The sequence below is a fragment of the Bombus impatiens genome, unplaced genomic scaffold (genome assembly GCF_000188095.3).
Source record: "Bombus impatiens unplaced genomic scaffold, BIMP_2.2 scf_0843, whole genome shotgun sequence".
Taxonomy (NCBI): Eukaryota; Metazoa; Arthropoda; class Insecta; order Hymenoptera; family Apidae; genus Bombus; species Bombus impatiens.
The window spans coordinates 261732-280056 of record NT_177262.1 but is presented as its reverse complement, the minus strand read 5'-3'; the positions used below and the strand labels follow the sequence as shown (position 1 = coordinate 280056).

Sequence of the window (18325 nt, the reverse complement as noted above, 5' to 3'; positions counted from 1 at the left end):
AATATAGAGTATGATTATATCAAAAATGAAATGAGACTAAGCCAAACAAAATACATTGAATCATTAGCAAACAAATATAAATTACAAGACAGCAAATTGTATTGTACACCTATGGAGGCAAATTTAAAGGTTGAAAAAAGCTGAGATAAATAGAAAGGACATTGTACTGTACACCTATGGAGACAAATTTAAAAATTGAAAAAGCTGAGATAAATTGAAAGAATATTGGATACAGGAATTTAATTGGTGCATTGCTGTATATTAGTACAAATACTAGACCCGATATAAGCTATAGTATAAATTTTCTAAGTAGATTTCAAGATTGTTGTAGCGAGACACATTTTAAATATGCTTTGCGAATATTGAAATATTTGTATCGGACTAGAGATTTAAGGTTACAGTATAAAAGGAATGAAAAGTGTGAAACGATAGATTGTTATGTGGACGCTGATTGGGCAGGAGATCATTTAGATAGGAAATCTACTTCTGGATATGTAATTAGACTGTATGGAAATGTAATCAGTTGGAAGTCAAAAAAACAAAGGTGTGTGACAAAAGCCTTGACGTATGCAGAGTATGTAGCTTAGTGGAGACAAAAGACTGTTGCCAGATGTTAGAAGAATCTAGAAGAGTAAGACATATGTATAGCTGTTGTGTGTAAAATAAAGTAAACGATTTGTATTTCCGAATCCTTTCTTTACCTTAACACCCCTTTATATCTTGTCCTTTGTTTTACATTTACAAAAATTTATCTAACGGAAAAAATTAATATTTATAATTTAACGCTTTCAAAGGAAATATAATATCCTTTCGTTTCGTTGTTTAGACGTATTGATATCCGAACAAAATTTACATTTTTTTTTATTATTATTTAATTTGTACTTTACAATTTGTCCAGCTGGACATTTGGTAAATTTTTCTATCTTAATTGCTAAATAACGTGTGGATGGCTACCCCCAGCGGGATAACATCTTCGAGTTTGACTATTTTACTTCTTTAGTGAAGTCAGTGGGGTGTTTTCTTTTTAATCTTCTCTTTATGAGAGTTTTGCCCGCTTCAGTAGCCAGCTGGTTTGGATGTGTTGCCGTTCTTTCCTTGTATTTTTCTGCGTACCTGCCGATTTCTTCTTTGACTTTTGCTTTCTCTTTGAGTATTTTTAAGTCTTTGCGTAACTTACATTTAACACCGAATTTCATGTTTTTGGAGGACTGCTTCGTTCAATGATAATTTCTTTCATTTCCATATCCGGATGAGACTTTATTTTCAGGACTTGGAATTGGCTATAAATGACGGCTTGTGCGGTGTATCGTCAGTTGCTCTTCCTTATCGTACAATCGGAGGAACGTTTATTTCCAAAGAGAAGCTATCACGAAAAAAAATTATTTTCCAATCGTAAACGCCTTCCACCGAACAACTATAAATTCCATTCCATCGATACTCTAAAAGCATGCGAACTCAATCCGAAGGTAAAGATATTCCTAAATATACCATTTCTGTTCGCTGTTCCTCGAAGAAACATTTTAAAGCTGGCATTCGTTTCCTGAAAACCTATATCTCGGAATTTCCATGCACTCTCGTATGGTTTTATCGAGAGACTGCGTTCTTGTTTGCCCTGCCATTTGTCTACTACGGCATTATTCGGTTTCCGATTCAAGGGAATGTCGACTGGTGTAGACGTATCGTATCCTCCTATTCGTTTGTTTCCTTTCTAATTTCATCATTCTCCTTCGGTGCAGAGAGGCGCATCGTGAAAGAAAGTTCGAAAAAAAAAAAAGAGAAAAAATACACGCTGCTTTGTTCTCTATGTAGATGAACCGAGAGAAAAGAAATTGATTTTTTCCTAGTATGAATCCAGGCTAGTCGCAGATGTTCCATTTCGTGTAGTCTGTTTTCCTTTGTATCGAATTCGTGAAATAGAATCTGACCGTAGAATACGAATCTACGGTGAGTTTTCAACTCAGAAAGCTTTCTCCCTGGTCACGCTTCAAAAGCGAAACTATCATTATCAAACTATCACTGCAGACGCGTCCACTCTCGACGTTTTAATTATTGTTTTATCCGTGTGCTTGTACATAAAATTGCCTTCTTCGTGGACGAGAATAGAAGTTTCAGATTGAATCGTGCACTGAGCGCGCTAGGTAAGTAGCGTAGATTGTATGTACATTTAAAGTGGTTGGAAATAAGGACAAAGATTTGTAAAGAAAGATGGAATGGCAGAGAATAAAATATATTTTGAAATTTTTTTATACATTTTTCTGCATCCGTGTATATAAAAGAATTCACCTGCTTCTTTAGAATAGTTGTAGACTTTGAATTAATTGACTACAAAAAAATTTCGATTTTTTCTTTTTTTTTTGTATGTTTCCAAAACCTTGTCGAATATTTTCTCAGCGAAGGATATGAAGCGAAATTTCAAACAAAAAACGAAACGTTTTTTTATTATTTCAAGCAGCGAATCTTCTTGGCACGAATAAATAAACAGGAAGTGCTCCATCCGGAGTGGAAATAAAAATTGATCGTTTTCGAGAGTATTTTTCGAGGCAGAAATCGGTAGCTGGTAGTTGAAAATCTCCGGGAATCGACCCGCCCGGGGAAAAAGAGAGCAGTCGCCTTTAAATTTCGCAGAGTGGCGGAGCTTTCGCGAGCAGCTTTTAATTCCCGGATAATTCGACGTTCACGTGGTCGTCGAAAAATCGTCGGCCCCGATATTCCCATCGGCTTTCTGGCCATTGTGCCGGGTTAAAAAGACCCTTCGTCGCCCGTTAAATATCGATTTTAAAGGGAAACGAGCGCGACACCCCCGTGAGAGACCTCGTGTGTGTTTTTACGCCCGTTGTTTCTATGGATTCAGTTAAACGCACACAGATGGATAACCTAGTCCTTCGTTTCGATACAGACTTATTCAGCTATGAACGTTCCCACGGGGACGCCGTTTCTACATTTCTCCATCCAGCCAGTGGGATATGAGCCGAACTATATTGCCAATTCTACGTGCCACGACGGAACAATAACTCCACTCTGAAGAATTATCATCTCCCTCGTGTCTCCTTAATCCTTTCTTCTGTAGCGTAGCGTGAAGGATCTTGGAATATTTGCGCATATTCTTCCGTCTTTTTACCTTGTCAGGAGGGTAGCTAATATCGTATTGTTTGTTAGTATACAGTTGGTATGTAGTATGAAAGAAAAATTCAAGAGAGTCGAAAAAACTTAGAAACGCGTTTTCACAATTTTTCCACGTCGACTAGACAGCACAGCCTTTTCTCCTCCTGGTATATGTTTTAAATTCAGACAACTTTCGCAGTTCCCCGTCAAGAGTTTGACCGACGTCAGTGTTTGTGCCGAGTTTAATTAGCGCGAATGTGTCTCAGTTGCGATAAGAAAAATTTTGGTTGCCTTTTAACGATGTAATACGACATCTGGAACACGTCTCGTGCATTTGATTTGTATCTATCAGCGATCCAAATTGACATATCTAAGAAGCTATGACGGATCACATGTTGACAGCCGTACTAACAATCGAAGTATTCCAAGCATTCGATCGATTCACATTCACGTATAGCGTGCAAATTAGTCCGCCAGTTTCAGTATGCTAACTGGAATTCGGTTAGCTTGTGGTGAAAATCGAACGCGCTTGCTTTTCACGTATTTGTACGAGATAATTAGTGATTGGAGGCAGAGGATGGACACATTCCTGATGCATTGACGATAAATTAGAAAATATTATTCATCGCTTTCTGAATGAATAAGATAATGTATTATTATTAATTACTAACGTTAAAATCGCATGCTGTGTTCAATTGTTTAATTTGACAGTAATAAATATAACCTTAATTTAAAAAAATCAATTATTTCATTAGTTGCTACGATACATATGATACATTGATTTAACAATGTAGCATGGGTTTAGCAAGTGATGTATGTTTTTTACATGAAAGTTATCTACACGACTCGTTGCTAAAATGGTTATTTTAAAGTAGAAGCTAAAATCAATCATTTGACACATTGTCTATTATGACGGATACCTACGCTGTATCGATTCAATTATCTAAATAATTTCTCTTCGCAACATTTTCTACATTATAACCTTTGCTTGTCTCTCTTGCTAACTAACTTTCTAAAAACACGTATCAATTTATTTGCCCCAAGACCGCGTTAAAATAAATCCCAGGGCGCAAACGTCTCGAATTTGCTTAATTATGGTCGAGATATCGATATTATTCGAAACGGAACAGCAAAAATACAGTCAGCAAAAACTTACGAGGCGTTTTTATCAGCTCTAATTGGTAGCTCGGGAAAAGAAAACCGTATGATTACACTCAATGAACATTTTGATTTTTGGTCGATTAACATGCAGTCACGGAATTCTCGTAAAAAAGTTTCGTCTTTTTCGTTCTATTATTGAATATTTCTCGCTCTCTCTCTCTCCCTCCCTCCCTCCCTCTCTCTCTCTCTCTCTCTCTCTCTCTCTCTCTCTCTCTCTCTCTCTCTCTCTCTCTCTCTCTCTCTCTCTCTCTCTCTCTCTCTCTCTCTCTCTCTCTCTCTCTCTCTCTCTCTCTCTCTCTCTCTCTCTCTCTCTCTCTCTCTCTCTCTCTCTCTCTCTCTCTCTCTCTCTCTCTCTCTCTCTCTCTCTCTCTCTCTCTCTCTCTCTCTCTCTCTCTCTCTCTCTCTCTCTCTCTCTCTCTCTCTCTCTCTCTCTCTCTCTCTCTCTCTCTCTCTCTCTCTCTCTCTCTCTCTCTCTCTCTCTCTCTCTCTCTCTCTCTCTCTCTCTCTCTCTCTCTCTCTCTCTCTCTCTCTCTCTCTCTCTCTCTCTCTCTCTCTCTCTCTCTCTCTCTCTCTCTCTCTCTCTCTCTCTCTCTCTCTCTCTCTCTCTCTCTCTCTCTCTCTCTCTCTCTCTCTCTCTCTCTCTCTCTCTCTCTCTCTCTCTCTCTCTCTCTCTCTCTCTCTCTCTCTCTCCCTCCCTCTCTCTCTCTCTCTCTCTCTCTCTCTCTCTCTCTCTCTCATGAATAACCACCGATATGCATCTGTATTCCGTAAAGAGAATTCGTTAATCACTTAAATTGATAAACATCAATGGTACAGTCGACGAAGCGTGGCCTCCAAACTTTTTGTTTATTATTCTATTCAACCGAAAAGCGGGATATTAAATCAAACCTACCTATTATACTTTCAGGAGAACGATTACAAAAATAATTTTTCTACATAACTTGTGATTTTTTATGATATTGATCGAACAGTTGGAAAAATTAATTAGTAGTAAACAATAATACCGGGTTGATGGATATAAAATGTTTTTTCAGGTAAATCTTATTTTTTATGATGACTAACCAGTTTCATTGTTCCATATTTATGAGAATTTAAAACTTTATACAATAAATTCAAAATTCTAATATATATATAGAATATAATTATGATCATTTGTTTCAAAATAATTTATGCATTGAAAAATTGTCTACGAGCAATAAATGTCTTTAATAATTCAATATAAATGTATAGTTCATAATTCCAATCAACTTTTATGGCACTTTTCCTACATTTCAACTGATTAAAGAACAATGTGAATATTCTGATTATCCATGATAGCCAATAATGAGATTTTGATATTTTTATTGTAAATTTTCTGAATATTAAATACACACAACCTATAATAAAATTTAATTAAGTTTAATGGGGAACATCGCAGGTATATTAAATTCAAAGTTTGTAGAAACATTATTTTGTAGTCAAAAAAATACAAAAATTTAATCAATATATTCAATTTAAATCCCAAACAGGAAAGAAACAAAATTAGTATGAAAACCACCATTAAAAAAATTTGGGCGCATCTGGTAGTAAATCGTAAGTAATGTCAATTTGCACAATCACAATAATCGTTAATAGTATCGGTCCAGAGGATAATTATAACAATCTCTGATCGCATAACAGATTCCGTGCACGTGAAAAAATAATCGCGACTCGCGGATGCTGGGATTGCTTCAATTTCATGTTGCCTACTAAGTGAAATATAGGATAGACCGGTGAAATAGCCTTGTTTGAGCTGGCCTCGGCCTAATTACGCGGATAATTATCGGCGCTGATTGGTAGGCGGCTTGTCGGTACGACCCGCTAATGAATATGGATAAATAGTAAGTGGACCAATATTGGTTTTCGCCAAAACCGCCGCATAGTGTAATATAGTCGATTTATGGGGATTGAAAGTCATCTAAATTCTAGTAAAAAAAAGTACAGTCTATCACGAATGTTCCGTGTAGTGCAGCTCATAATTATTCGATAGATATAGCTTTTACGCTATTGTTCGCTTCTACTATATAAACTAACAAGTATAAAAACTTCAGTTTTCATAAAAACTTACTATACTACACTATAGAGACTAATTAGTAAATTAAATTTCATATAAATACATTTATCGGTTTCTTTGCTATATATATGTACATATTCGATATTTTTTAATTTTCAATCTCATATATGTATAGAGTATATGTACAGTTTGTTTGAAAAATAGCAGGATTTATATTTGTCTAAAATGCGTAAATTCATTATAATATATTCAAATTCGTAATCGTATCTCGCGCGCTGGTGTTGCCGTGCGGAAAAGCGTTCGGATTTCTTCGGATACTTTCGTGCTCTCGAGTTCTTCGATGGTGATCTAAGCGTAAACGTGCAGTTTATTGTGTTTCAGTGTAAAATTAATAAAAGCAGTAATAATAGTAATAATAACATCTATATAAAAGTAATATGCTGTAAGAGTGCATCGCCCGTATTTATCACGAAAACGCCTACGATATCCCGAGAATCCTTATCACATCAAAATCCTGACAACAAATTTCTTCTGTCATTTTAAGGTTATGTTTCCGTTTTATATGCATGAAACACATAAGCGTTCAAATGTATCTGGTTATTTTCTTATGTTTAACAAAATGTACTTTAATTACTACATTACTAGTAAATCAAACTGTAATGATTACATTTTTAGCTATCATTATATAGTATCGGTAAATAATTATAAACAACAATATTTTTACATTTTTCATTATGTTGACTGAAAACCTTAAGTATCCATTTATCTATTTCCATATTGTAGTGTGAAACAGAGTTGATGTATATAGAAACTGAAATTTTGTTCTTGGGAAATCTAACAAAATTTTAATTGTTTCTTAACTATGTATGTTTACTAATGCAGTTATTAAATACATTTGGATTGAATGAAGTATGAACAAGGAAGTATTGGCGTGGAGATGAATTCGTTGTCAGAGACTTAATTATCAACACTCTCAGGTTATGTATGATAGAAAACTGAAAATGATCAGGTATATGTACATGATACCAACTTGTATGAAATTATGAGAAAATATTTCATAGCAATTTATATCAAATACATATGTGAAGTTGAACAATAGATATAGGTACTGTATTAAAATTATTTGTAGGTAGTACAGTGAATGTGTTAACATAAGTACTATGGCAACATAATTCTGTTTAATGACTGTTTTAAAATTTGCTGTCACCGTAAACACTGATGACTTCAAAAATATCAAAGGTTCTTTGTCGTTCTACTAGCCATCTTCTCATCTTCTATACAACATAACTTCCATCATACCATATGTATAAAAAGGTACTGTATTCCCTGTAATTCATATTAATAACTTTACTAACAATAACTACTATTCTGTATGTCCTCTATATTCAAAAGCAGAAGAAAAAATTCAAAGTTTTAGGAAAAGATCTATAATTCATTTTTCCTTATTTTATGAATAACATAGGAAACACAAAAGGCAATCATTCGTGTCTAAGCAAAACTCCGGATAGGATTGTAGTTTCAGAGTTGCGGGTTTCATTAACATTACAACACGCTAGGGAAGGTTCTATTATGTAGTTCGAAGGTTGGTGCAATTTTTTGAAGTCGTGAGTAAACCTAGATGCATCCTAATTAACGTAATTTAGAAATTTCCCTTCTGCTGCAACTACTTCGCATATATATAACAGTCCAATTAACGCGGGTTCAGGATTCACGGAGCTTCGGTGCAAGTTACACACAATTAGTTGTCCAAATTTGGGTGTCATATTTGCGAAGATTCATCTGCTATACTATACTCGCTATTTCTTGCCCAGTATGCCTCCTCTTGCTCCTGCAGAGTCTAATTCAACCAATTTCAACGCTTGTGCAAGTTCACACAGGTAGAATAATGTAGACGCGCATGCTTCTCTATTTTCACGAAACTAATTTTGTTGCACGGTTTCCTCGATGAATTGTGTTATTGTAACGAACAATCGCGCTTTTCATCTTTTGTATGTTCCATCGTACAATGCTGCTTGTAACTCTTTTCGAGTCAATACACTATGAAAATATCAGTACCGTATCTAATTGTGAGAATATGTCGATTCAGAAAATTAGGTAGCCAACACAACAATTTTCACCATTCTCCTGTAAAATATTTTTGTTATAGCATTTACGATTTAATGTATATGATTCCAGATACGAGCGTCTGCTGAACTCCCTTGCTTTAATTTATTAATACTGCATATATAATTAACGTTAATTTATGACATCAGAATACTTAATTAATATATAACAAATTGTCATTTAAAACACGCATAGCATGATTAACAGTTTACGATCGTATGAGATTTGGGATTGAAATCGCCATGGAAAGAAAAGCAAAGATTTGGAAGATTAGAGTTCGAAGAGTTTGCTAATGCACTGATGAATGTGCATAGCTAATAGAGCTATAATGTCGATAAATCTATAATTAACGTCGTTGAAGCATACGGCAGTGTTTTGCACAAAGTGTTCTTAAGCTAAAGTTTAATAGGATTTTAGACTTTGTACTGCAATATGTTATGCGAAAGCGTTGGAGAGGAAAATATTTGGTTATTATATAAATTAATTTTCGGATATTTAATAATAATCTCGTCTTTACATCGAAATTTACGTCTCTAATATCGTCTTTACATCGAAAAAATTTGAAATTCTAGAATCAATGATTACTGATTATCTAAAAAAAGAGTACGTTTAAAATAATTGATATTTTGTTCCTAATATCTTTGCTCTTTTAGTAGCAACTGTCTTTCGACAATATTTTAATACAACTATTTAACAAACACATATTGCATTTTATGTTATTCTTTGTTCCATTAGGTTAAAATATGCCATTTATTGTAGAAATTTACAAAAATATCTGAACAATTTATTATCTTTGCAAACTTGTCACTTCTATGAACATGTTCGGATTTTTCCAGACTTTACTGCTGTAATCGCGGTGATTACGTCTCATAATTAGACTGGGAATTTTTACGCATTTGTGGAAAATTTAAATGTTAAAATAAACGAGAAATATTTAAGGTAAGGTACTTGTGATGTTTAAAAGGCGCAACAAATCTTAGCTTGGGCTTCATTTCTCGCTATATAGGTCACCGATGTTGTGTTAATAAAGTTTCAAAATGTTTTGCATAACGCACTCAATATATGCATAAATGCTAACCAAATGCGATATATCATAAATATATGCATAAAAGTTTCCCGTGATAAATATTCAAATTCTACCGTGAGTCGCCATAATCAACTGACATTACTACTCGAACGAAAATTTGATCGTTACTCGTGAACAATCGCGTTTCTGAATCTATGCGTGCTAGAGTGAGAAGGATGAATGATTGAACGGATTGGTGACGTGATCTTGATTGAACCGACCGGCGATGCCCGCGGCTGCGTTAAAAATTCGCACGAGATCGATCCGATTTCCGATTTCTACGTGAACAGTGGAAAAATGATAACGTCGACTAGAACCTCAGCCTCGTTTTTGTTTGGACGTTTTGGATAATAAACAGTGGAACAGAAAAGAACGGTTTGAAAATTTTTATTAGAGTCTATTTGATAAGAAATCATTTTGATAATACATTGATGTAGATTTAGTTATTTCCAGTCCTCGGAATTTTTTAACGTTTTATGAAAATACTATGATTTGGATACAAAGAGTAAGTAAGTCCTCTCATTTTACGCTCTCATTTATTCCAGTTCGACGAGAGAAAATAACAATTCTGCAACACGTACCGGAACCAGTTTCCTGGAATTTCCATCTCCTCGTTTAAAATAATCTCGCCCTTTGCACATCGCAAACTTCGCAGCCCAATCGTCACGACAACCCCCATCGCGTTTCTCCGGTTTCCACGCCAGCCGCTGTAATCGTCCAGAATCCCCATAGCGGCGCGATATACGCGTATATGTATGGCGCGCAGAGCCGTGTTAGCGGCAATCGTGCCGACGATAACGACGCTGGATGTAAACTGCGAAGTTACCAGGTTAGAACCAATCGTGTAACCAGAGCTGTATCTCGCGTAACGCGCCTTAAGGAGCTCCCCGATTGGCGTTCGAGCAGAAATTTGTAGCGCGAGTTAAACCTCGAACCTTCGGTTGAAGGAATGGAATTTTCGTGCACAACTATCGCAGGTGCCGTACATTAGCCGATAAACTTCCTGTTTAAGCCAAATTCGCGACTTCCCAAACCCGATTCAATCCCTGGAACGTCATTCCACTCCTCGATTACGAGGATTTTGTCTATACCTTCGTCTTATTCTACTTAAATTACAGGCGAACCATTGAACTGGGAATGTTAACCATTTGGAAATTGTCGATGCAACTTGATATCGTTTGTTGAAGTATCGTCTGTAGTTTTTGCTTCAGTGTACAAATAGAAAGCTGTGAATCCGTTTCTGCGCTCTACTTCTCAGTGGATGTTAGGAAACACGTATTTTCCACTATCATAGTAAGTTCCACTTTGACATCGTAAATTGTTACAATATGTCGGATAATATAAAAGTTGAAGTTATGTTCGAAAAGTGACCATCTTTGATATTTCTCTATCTATAATATAGTAACAATCGAAAAAAACATTTACAGTAAAGAATGTCACCAAAGATTTCTGGAATACGTAGAAGGATATTGAGAAAAGGCGAATATTTTCAATCAAATCGAAAGAAGAGAAAGGAATTGATGAAACTCCCGGCTTGTCGAGTTTTTTTTCGCGCCAATGATTGGAAAATTTCATTTAATCTAAAAAGTATTCGATTGTTCTGGCTGGCGTAGCAGGAGGAACTTCCCGTGGAAATTGTTCGCCTTTAACAAGAAGATTCTCTGCAGCATCATCGAGAAGGAATTCGGTATCCGTTCGTTTCCTCTGGCCCAGGTCGAGAGTATCCCGGGGGGCGAGAAAAGTTTCCTACCCCCTATAAAAAATTATTCTTTGTTCCCCACCGATAGAGGTTCGAGCGAGAGGTTTTTCTTTGACAACTTATCTCCAGGCCGTCGAACGGAATGCCGTGAAATTCATTAAACTCTTACGTCGTCCCACCTACCAAAGGGGATCGAGGCCTTCTTTGTCGAAAAACCGGACTTATTATCTCCGGAAAGCTCATCTGAAAGTCATTCGGTGCCTTTGTGAAGATCGACGCCCTTTGCCGGGTGTCGATATTAAATCGACGCGGCCAATTTACCCTCGTAACGAGACCTAACGAAATTTTCGTTGTTTGTCGGTTTATCGTGGCTTTCGTTTGCTTTGCATTCTTGGGAGTCATCCGTGCGCCTCGCTTAACGCGTAATATAATATTAACGAACGAGAAAGATTCCAACGCACTTGATACTTTTTTTAATATACTGTCTATATCTATAATCAGTTAGTTTCAGTGGTACATATATGTAACGCATCTTTTGCATTTTATTTATGTATTTTTTAAAAACATATTTGGCCAAATATGGATTAGATTAATTAGCTTGTGTTAGGGCTGCTAATATAATTACTAGACTATGAATGTTTAGCGATGCTAATGAAAAACTACGTGCTTTTTTATACATGTATTACAAAGGTATAATATTGTACGATATTTAAAACAAATATAACTATGTATTTCAATGTTTATGAAAGGAAATGTTAGAATAACTTATCAACGTTCTCACGGTTAACGATAGGAATTTTTAAATCGAAAAATGAATTGATATGAATGTGAAAACATCGCCAGTCGCGACTCCGATACTCGAGCGATAAAACGTTTCGATATAGACTCCACCGTCTATTCTAAACGTTCATCGTTTGCTCAATCTCTTTTATCTCGATTATTCTCGAAAATCGTGTATGCGTTCAAACTCGCTTTTACGGAAACCTATATTTTTCCTCTCTGAAAAAAAAATTGTATATCTTTTATTTCACGCTTTTTATCCACTTTTTCACGGAGAATCGCCTCTTTTCTTGTCCCGTTATATATCGCGTTGTATATTTCCTCGCTTGGCCGTTATTCCTTTATCGGACCGCGTAAAAATGTCATAAAACCGTGCGTGCATAAAGCCGCGTCTCCAATGACTCGAGACCGATCTTAATCCTATAACATCGACGACGTGTTATTCCACGATTTTCTCTGTGTTCGGTTTCTGTTTCTTGTGCGTTCGATCTCTCGCGATCATCTTATTCGTTCTAAGCACAAACGATAGAAAATAATCGCTGTTTTACGACGTCTTTCCAAAGATACGTTTCTTTATTCCATCGCGATGTCGCTATTGCGTTACCATCACAGCGACTAGTGTTTCTTCGTACAGTCACTTAAAACGCCATTATCTTTGATCGTTCTGTGCTGATTTATTCCATCGAGAAGAATAAAACAGAAACAAAAAACACGAGTACCTACGATACGATTTACCTTCTATTTTTATATTTTTATTTGTACATGTTTTATCGTCAGGAGAGGATTTTCACGAGAAAATGTGGAAATCTTATTCTAATTTCTAGTTCAGAGATATTTCCACCTTGATATATCGAATGGAATGGCCTATATCTCGTCCCAGTCTAACAAATTTTTATCGGTCAAAGCGTTCCGGAGATCGCCGAGTTTTTCCACGACGCTGCCATTAAGTCTTTCCTTTGCCGCCTCTTTCTCTCGTCCCGGCGCTGGATTGTCGCGGTATCTTAGGCCGCATCTATCATTTCTTATCGCCAACGTCCACGTTTCCTAAGATACGGTGAAAATAATCGCGACGTTGGCGATATTTTTAGGATGATGCATCTTCTTTCTCGCGAGGACGCGCCGCGCCGACACTATTTTCCAGAATTTTGAGCGTGACACCTAAACCCTCGTTCACATCGCGACCAAGTTTCCCATCTTCCTAACTTACTCGTGCAACGAAAAACCTAGAAAAGTTCTACGTCCTATAATTAAACTACGTCAGAAACTCTTGCAAATTTAATTCTTTGTTTCGCTCGTAATATTAATCTTCCTAACCCCATTCCTCATGGGCGAAATAAAATTGCAACGACACGAATTCTTTACACGTCAATCGTCGGACGTAAACGGTAGAACGTTGTTTCGATAGAAATACGGATATCGCGTAGTGTTCTGCTTTTTAATAAAAATAAGAACGTGCAATATAGAAAGTAATAAACAGTTTATAAAACTCAAAATAATAATATTAATATAAAAATTATTATTAATTATTAAAATAATAAACTAAAATAGTTTATGAAACAGAGTTTAGGTTTCAAAATTCATGATGGAAGTTGTGTAGGGAGCCTAAGACACACTTCCCGGCTACTTCTAATAAAATGTTCTTTAGTAGAGGCTCTTAGGGAGATTTCTTTGCAAGATAAGCACATGTTTACAATGGTCTCGTCGTTTTAAATATAAGTGACGAAAAGAGGGAACGGACAGCCGCGTTTCGCCAGTCCAACGTTTCCACCGCTTCAACCGTATAATCTCTGGACCGGAATTTCGTAGTCGCTAGACGCGATATCGCCTTAAGCTGGTCTTAATTACGCGTTTCTAATTACTCGCACGACTTTGGTGTGTTGGATATGTTGCCACGTTCTCCGGGAAAATCTGCATTTAGACGCGTTTACGCTAACTTCGTTTACGCTAAATCGCCTATGGCTGGCTGGCAAAATGATTACGAAGATCGTCCCTGCTAAATAATTAATGTTATAGGAATTACCTTGTTCGCCAAGTAAAAGTGTTATAGTGTATTTTTAAGAACTTGATTACTCTGATTTACGAAGTTTGCTATTACGAAACTTCTACTGTTTACTAGTTCTATTAAAACTACAATCTGATAACACTTTCTTCTTGCCAATTAAAAAGTTCTGTATTATTAACAAAGTCAACAGTATCTCACAAAAATTAATTATTAGAAATTGCACAGAATATCCCTTAAAAATTGATCATTCTTATTCAACAATTATTACTTTCATAGAATGTACATCGTTAAATATTTGGCAAAAATTATTCGCTCGGCAGATCCTATGATAAAATTTCTGTTTTGTAAATATCGAAGTATTTGTAGAATATTTTTTAAAAAACGATAATTCAATATTAATCTTCTCTGCATCGTAAAAAGAATAGGAGGCTGCAAAAGGGATAAAGAACTGTCTGTGAGTTCTTCAACGGGATTCAAAGGGTGCACGCGAGATCTCCAGCTTTAATATCGAGCTCTACCATCGTTCGTTATTAACGGTCCGCAGCAGCCGAAAGTGGCGGAAAAACCGGCGAAGAAATGAGAAAAACCCTCGTGGTCCCTCGGTGAGCTTCCGGCTGTGTGACGAGTGCTTAACAAAGTAGCCTAACAGCTGCCGCATCTAAACGCCACGTTTTACCCTTGTCAGTGTTGCTGCTCTCTCTCTGTTTTCTAAAATCGTGGCGGAAAGACGTACCCAATCTAGACCGTGAAAACAAATAGCCAACAGAGAAAGAAACAAAACGGAAGAGACAAAAAAAGGGGTGGGGGAAGACGAAAAAAAAAGGAACAAAGAGTAGAATCGTTTTCATTTCAAGCTAACTTCTATTCTCTTTCTCCCTCTCCCTTTTGTTGTTACAGGGAAAAAAGCTGAGAGGAAACTACCCCCTTATTCGTCCTACCCCATCCACCTCTCAACCGTCCGCGAATGGGAAATTCAATTTGCCGGCCGGCTTTCTTATTTGATCGTGCGCAAACACAAAACGGGGACGAGCCTCGTTTCGTTCTGCTTCACCCTCTTTGCGCTCGTTGCATTTTTCAAAATCAGCTCGTGGCCACGCGGAATTGAACTCACTAGAGGCTCTTGTATCGCGGAAACGAATTTGCAGCCTGGAAATGGATCGTTCTCGTGCATTCTGTCTTCGAAATCGAGGGAAATACGCGGCTGGATGGATTTTTCGACGGAGATTCCGTCCCTCCGAGACGCGAGCACGTCGGATTCGAGAAGGGGTGTGGGGTCGATTTAATTGTCTTCTCGTTTCGCAAAGAATGCCTTAGGGTGGCTGAAGGGATTTCCACGGGATGTTACAGTCGTCGAGTATCGTTTAGGGGTGGAAGACTGATTGCGTGAAAGCGACGTCGATCGCTGGAAATTGATTCGACGTGAATTGGAACTCGGGGTAGTCACGGGGGTTAATACATTCGCTATCTTCTGTGGAGATTTTCTAAATGTTTTTTTGCGCTTTTGACACGCGGAAATTAGGAGAAAATTTCTGCTCCTGTATTTTTCTCTTCTTTTTATTTTTTAGAAACTTCTTCGGGAATTTTTTATCTCGATTCTTAAGATTCGTATATTAAAATACAGATATAAGTTACGGAAATTAATATCTAATTATATATTTCTTAAATATATTTTATACCTTTAAAATATGGAAGTTATGATTTATGGAATTCGGGACGAATTAAGCATGGAATATTTAAAAACTTCCTACTTTTTTCATGAAAAATTCCTTTAATCCAGAATTTGTATGTTAAGGTGTATGAGATATCGAAATGTTTTTTGTTTCGTATCGCAAAAATCTTCCAAGAAAATTGAAAACACTTAACAATTATAAATATGGATTCTTATAGACTGCTTCAAAAATATATCCCCTTCGTTTAATAAATTTCCAAGCTTACTCTAGGTTTTACTTTTAATTTTTCACAACTTGAAGAGTAAAATATTTAAGAAAAATGTAGGTGCTCTTTCTACGTTATTTGAAAATTCCTATGAAAATTTTCTCTAGATTTCTTCGCATTGTTAAAACTTACAAAGTTTATTAGACTGTGCGATATTTTCCTAAGCTTTTGAGAAACTACTCAGAGACAAAGGATTTACAACCCAAAGCACTTCGGCAACCAAACACTCGAAGCTGAAGAACTCGATAAATAGATCCAATGTTCCATTCACCGGCCATATTCAACGGCACCCATTAAAAGTAACACTCGAGGTAGCAACCCCTCACCTCGAGGCATCTTAAATCACGTTCCATTACCCGACGAACGTCACCCGTGGATGGTGCTGGCTCATCGGCAACTAAGAAAAAGCCAACCGCGCTTTCTCTATCCGGAGACGATAAATCACTCGTACCCGACCATTTCATCGAACTGTCCCTAACTAAATAAGATTAACGACGCATCCATTATTGACATTCAACGTAATAAAATCAACGAAATTATTTTCCTACCAATTTCCATCGTGAATATTACCACTATAAAAAATTTCATCTTTCTTTATTATCTGAATTTCTAAAGGCAAACTTTCATTCAGGTCTCCTCTCTTATACTCTTACCGTTCCCCGATTCCCTCCAACACCAACTACGGTTCCAATCACCGATTAGCTGAACTGTTTCTAACTAAACAAAATGAAAAATATATTTATCGATAAAATCGGCGAAATTACGTTATTAATCGTTTCTATTCGGCAGTTGTCCATCTTCAGGAGTTCCATCTTTTCCCTTTAATTATACTTTCCTTTCATCTTCCAAAGGCAAATTTTTATCCAGCTCTGATCCCTAAGGATTTTACAATCCTTATTTTCCTTATACCTAGAGCTGCAACCCTCGATTGCCGTTTTCAATGTCCTGTTTCCTTTCACTGAACAGTATGGTCTCATACACAGGGGCGATAAACGACGTTTAATCAGGTTAAGAGAAGACCCTGGAGCCTCGCCAACTCCGTGCGCGGGATTTTTCGAAAGTACCAGGGGTTGAACGTAACTCACAGCTAGGCTTGAATTTTCGATCGCGGCAGGGTCCGTTGAGAGCGGCAGAAACCGTTTCAGCACTGTCTTTGAGAAATAACGCTTCTTAGGTAGTGAAATGACGAGCGTGAGAGCGAGACGAAGATTATCTGGACGGGAAATGTACCGTAGAGGAGGCTGAAGAAAAGGTTGGGTGTTTAGTCGCGACAAGAGTGTGTCACGCGTTTATTGAATTAGGGCTTTAGGTTGGAGATTGCGTTGTTTGCGAATTAAATTACGCTATCTTCTGCGAGTGAATAATATTATCGTGAACAATAAATGAATAAATCGGGGGGACTGTTGAAGGAAATTTCTTCGTACTCGAACCGTTGAAACGTACAATTATTCTCTTCGTGTAAAAGTTGTTCCACTCCGAATCGACTAGTTTTATTCGATGTTTTATCGATATCTGAATTTTCGTTCCAATTAAACTATACTGCGATTCATATACAAGTAGAAGGCGTTTAAGTCATCATTTTGCTGCTTCTGAAATTGTTTAAGAGCTATAATTTAATTTATTTAAAAGCTATCTAATTATATAAAAGCGCGAAAGAATTTTTGATCTATCGACTGTTAACTCCTCCGCGTAACATGTCACCAAAAGTCGTTTCAATCGCTCGGTTCCAACATCTCCGAAACACTCGCGAACTTTCTGATTGCAAATTACACGGCGAACGGAAATTGTGCGTGTAGCGTTGGAAACAATTCCTAGTTCGAACGCGAAACGGATTACGTTCAACGGCAGTTGAACGTCTCGGAACACTTGGAAATTCTCGAGAAAACAAGATCGCTGATAAGCCTTCTATCTGCTTGTCCGTAGACGAGGCCTCTCCTGTCACGGCTTCTTGCCCCCTAACAATCGATATCGCGGCTGTAATCGACCGGCAACGATGTAACGCTCTCGAGATACTTGGTATTGGCAGACGGGTTGGACATGCGCCATTTCTTGTCCTCTTGCAAATGTTACCAGTCCAGGAAAATCGTCGCTGAATCAACGAAAGGTTTCACACCTTCAACGTGGTTGTTTGAACCTTCGTGGAGGATTACCTCTTGGAAGGACAAAAAGAAAGGGAGAGTCTCGTAACACCCATTCGACCTGCCAGTGTCGTTTCTAGGGGATGGAAGTGTTTTCTTTAACGTAGTCGGGTTGATAGCTGGCTTTCGTAGGAAGTTGGAGTTTAGCTGGAGGACACAGTTAATGGACCTTTTATGAGTAAAGAGGATTATTCCGAGGGTTCTTGGCTCACTTTTTGTTAGGAGACAGGGCATTTCGAATTTCGGGATAGGGATTGTTACTGAAGTTGGTTTAATTGAGAGTTGCGCTGGAATGTCGCGTTAGAGA

At 37.2% G+C, this 18325-nt stretch overlaps 1 protein-coding gene across 1 annotated transcript in view; it reads right to left on the bottom strand.

Moving 5' to 3' along the window:
- Positions 1 to 18325, bottom strand: part of LOC100743760 — a 135686-nt gene that overhangs the window by 44319 nt on the left and 73042 nt on the right. The window lies entirely within an intron of this gene.